This window comes from Mastomys coucha, unplaced genomic scaffold (assembly GCF_008632895.1).
Source record: "Mastomys coucha isolate ucsf_1 unplaced genomic scaffold, UCSF_Mcou_1 pScaffold22, whole genome shotgun sequence".
In the NCBI taxonomy this organism is placed as follows: Eukaryota; Metazoa; Chordata; class Mammalia; order Rodentia; family Muridae; genus Mastomys; species Mastomys coucha.
In genome coordinates, this window is record NW_022196905.1 from 131,313,722 (window position 1) to 131,318,189 (window position 4,468).

Genomic DNA, 4,468 nt, shown 5'->3' on the forward strand with positions numbered 1-4,468 from the left:
AGATGGGGGGCTTGTGAAGGGGTAACTGGGAAGGGGGGATATCATTTGAGAATGTAAACAAATAAAATGATTAACAAATAAAAAAAAGTGTATTTTCTGTGTGTGTTTGAAGGTAATTAGAAAAAGATATGGTTTATGGTTGAAAGCACAACTTAGTGGTAGCCTTCTAGCCTACCATGCATAAGGCACTGGGTTCAATCCCCAGTAACATAAGAAATAGATACATTTTTCCATTTTCATGTGCATGTATGTGGCATGTATGTTTTTCATGTGTGTAGACACATGTAAGGGATATTCATGTCTGTGTGCACACATGTACATGGAGGCTGAAATTGTGCCAAGAATCACGCTCAGTTTCTGCTTTATTTATTGAGCTAGGGCAGCTCAGTCAAACCCAGAGCTCACCGATGTGACTAATCTTCTAGCTGGCTTTCTCTGGAAGACCCCATCTCTACCTCCAATCTTCATCTACATGTGCTCTGGGGATCCAAACTCCAGCCCTAATGTTTGTGGGAGCATTGTTTTAACCAGTGAGCAGTCTGCCATAGACAAATTGGTCTTAGATTTTGTTGTTCTGTTTTTTTGAGGCAGGATCTCTCTATGTAGCTCAAGCTACTCCAGCCTCCCAAGTCCTAGGATTATAGATGATCCCTAGAAGTTTGAGGAGGCCAGCCTGGTCAACAGAACAAGTTTAAGACCAGCCTAGGCTAAATAGTGAGATACCACATCAAAATAAACAACAAACAAAAAATAAGAGCAGAGCCTGTGAGATGGGGCAGTGGATAAGAGGGCTTGCCACCAAGTCTAATGGCCTGAGTTCAGTCCCTGGAGCCTACATGATGGGAGACTGGGAGAATCCTGAAAGCTAGTCTCTGAGCTCCACATGAGTGCCAGCATACACATGTGCTCTTCCTAACACACAGGGTTTTTAAAAAAATAAATATAGCTACCTCCTTAGTGATCAGTCTAATAAAAGGTAATAAAAACTATTAATGGGGGCTGGAGAGATGGCTCAGAGGTTAAGAGCATTGGATGCTCTTCCAGAGATCTTGAGTCCAATTCCCAGCAACCACATGGTGGCTCACAACCATCTGTGATGGGCTCTGATGCCCTGTTCTGCTGTGTCTGAAGACAGCTGCAGTGTACTCATACAGATAAAAATAAATAACAATTTAAAAAAAGCATTAACGATTTACTTTGTATTTGTTAATTGCATGCATATGTGAAGGGAGGTCTGCTTGCATGTGAGGGCAAGTGCCCCAGAACCATGAAGAGGACACTGGTGCTCCCTGAGACGGAGATGGAGTTAGTAGAGGCTGTTCAGTTGTGAGCTGTTCAGTGTGGATGCTGAGAAATGAATTTAGGTCATCTGCGAGAGCAGTACCCACCCTTAACCACTGAGCTATCTCTCCAGCCCTTTAGATAAAGAAGTTTAAAGGCTGGTAGACTGTGCAATTGGTCAAGTGTTTGCCTGGCTGTGAGAGTTGGTGTATTAGCTAGAAAGTGTCAGGTTATGTTACAGTAACAAGCAGCCCGTCCAGGCTCAGTGTTTTACAAACACAGAAGTTTGTCGTTCATGTGACTTAGTCACCCCATGTCTGTCCCCTCCTCTGGGATCTAGAATGATGGAGAAACCTGTTAGAGAGCCACTTTTGTCTCACTGCAGATGGAAAACCGCTGCCCTGATTTCGTTTCCATAGCAATGATAATATAACTTGAAAAAAATGTAATTTAGGGAAGAAAGTAGTTTATCTGGCTCACAGTTCCACATTACAATCTATCACTCGGATCCAATCAATTTCTCTACTCTTCTACAGTTGAGGATCACCTGCCAAGGGAATAGTGCCACCCACTGTGGACTGACTCTTTGCACATTAATTAATATAAGAAAAACCCCATGGGCCACCACAAAATAGATAATCTCTCATTAAAGCTTTCCTCCCCAGTGATTCCAGACTGTGTCAAGTTGATCATAAAAGCTAACCATTGTGATCAACATCTTGCTTTTAAAGGTTGTTTACCTTTAATGATGCTGTGTGTCCATCACATGTTCTGTTGGCTAAAACAAGTTGTGTGCTTTTCCTAGAACAGACAAGACAGGAAAGTAAAGATATCAGGGAGAAGCAATGGAAGTCATAAGCCAAGTCTGATATCAATGAGGCAGGGACATGTAATTGGTCCAGGGAGTGAACGTAACTATTTCTGATAAGTATCACAATATACCACAGATGGGACTCCTGGGTGATTATGGTTTCTGCTAATCAAGATTCTAACAGTGAGGGCTGGGTAAAGTACAAGCACAAGGACCAGAATTCAACCCTCAGAACACATGAAATAAACCAGGTACTATGGTGTACACTTGTAACCCCGGGCCTGGGGAGGTAGAGATAGGAAGATCCCTCGGACGCACTGGCCAGCCAGCCCAGCCTACTTGGCAAGCTCCAGGTTCAATGAGGTACCTGCCTCAAAAAAAAAAAAAAAAAAAAAAAAAATACAAGGTATGTATGGGGAGGTGGCTCTGTGGTTTATAGTGCTTGCCCTGCAAGCTTAAGAACTAGAATTTGGATCTCTAAAAACTCATGTAAATTTCAGGCAAGAAGGGGCACCTGTAGTTCCAGCCCTGGGAGGCAGAGACAAGGGATTCCTAGAGCAAGCCAGAGAGCAAGATTAGCCATGTCACTGAACTCTGGGTTTGATTGAGATACCCTGCCTCATTGAATAAGGTAGAAGAGCTGTTGCGGATAAATCCAGACATCAACCTTGGATTGCCTCCACACAAGTACACAGGTACCCTCCCACATGCACTGACACATGTACAAACACACACACAATGAATAAAAACAAAAATATGGACAGCGCCTGAGGGAGAACAGTTGGCATTGCTCTCTGGCCTCTACACACTTACATGTGTTCACACACATGTACAGACACATGCGCACACACAACATGTGTATATACACTACTTAACTAAGCATTAAAAACTTTTAATTCCTACAGTGGCACTGGTAGATGAAATGGAGTCCCTGGTAAGCTTTGCCAGAGCTGTACAAATGCGGACGAGGCCTCTTGTGGAAAACTCCCTTTCAGGAGCTTGGGCAGGGGGACAGCCTCACTTGGCCCAGGAGGTTGGTGAAGTCCCCGAGCTGTTGAAGGAGCATTCCTTCATCATGCTGGAGAAACTGAACATGGCGGTCACACTGAAAGAAGGAGATTCCTCTTTGGACTGGGCAGGGTTGGCAAGTTGCTTGCTCTAGTTTCATTTCTATTTCTGTGATAAAATTGCCCCAGGGAAAAAGAAAGTTAAGAGAGAAAGAAGTTTGATGCCTAACAATCCCATGTCACAGTCCATTACTGTGGAGAAGTCAAGGCAGGATCCTGAGACAGCTAGTGACATCACATCCACAGTCAACCGCAGATAAAATGAATGAATGTAGGTATAAAATTCCTTGCTCGATTGTGTTCTAGCTTGCTTGATTTCTGCACATTTCAGGACTACCTGCCTAGGGAATGCTGCCACCCCTAGTGGGCTGGATCTTCCCACACTGATTAACTTGAAGACAATCTCCCACAGATATACCACAGGCCAACCCAAGGTAGATGATCCCCTATTGGGGCTCTTCTCCCAAATGATTCTAGGCTTACGTGAAGTTGACAGTTAAAATTATTACAGTGCTCATAGAAGTATTCTAGGAGGCTTCTATCAATGGGAAGGTGGTGGTTTCAATACAAGCTCTTCTAGACACTGAGATCATTCGAGAAACACAGATGGTTACAGTTTATGTCTCTTCCTGGTCATTTTGTGAACACAGTAAAAAGTATTTGGGTTGAGTGCAAGATGATAGAATAAAAAAATAAGAAAATTTAAAGATAATAGAATAAAATCATCCTGTATTCATTTTCTTTTGTTCGTTGTTTAATTTTTATTATATCTACGGAGGCTGCCTATACAGCTTGTGTGTGGAGATCAGAGAACAACTTGCGAGAGTTGATGCTCTTTTTCAGTCGTGTGGGTCCCAGATTCAAACACAGGTCATGAGGCTTGGTGGCAAGCATCTTTATCCACCTAGCCATTTTGTTGGCTCTTGATGTAGCTTTGAGTCAGGTTTCATATAGCCCGGGCTGGCCTCAAACATGCTATGTAGACAAGACTGGCCCTGAACTACTCCTATGTCCCAAGTGTTACGGTAACAACAACTACACACCACCATGCCAGCCTTCAGCATCTCTTTTTAAAAATACATGTGTTTGTTTGTATGTTTGGGGTGCAAATACCATAGTTTACCATGTGAAGGTCCGAGAACAGCTCAGAAGAGTCAGTTTTCCTCTACCACCATGTGTGGGTCTCAGGGACCAGCCTTGGTGGCATGCCCTCTATCACCGTGTGTGGGTCTCAGGGATCCGCCTTGGTGGCATGCCCTCTATCACCGTGTGTGGGGCTCAGGGACCAGCCTTGGTGGCATGCCCTCTA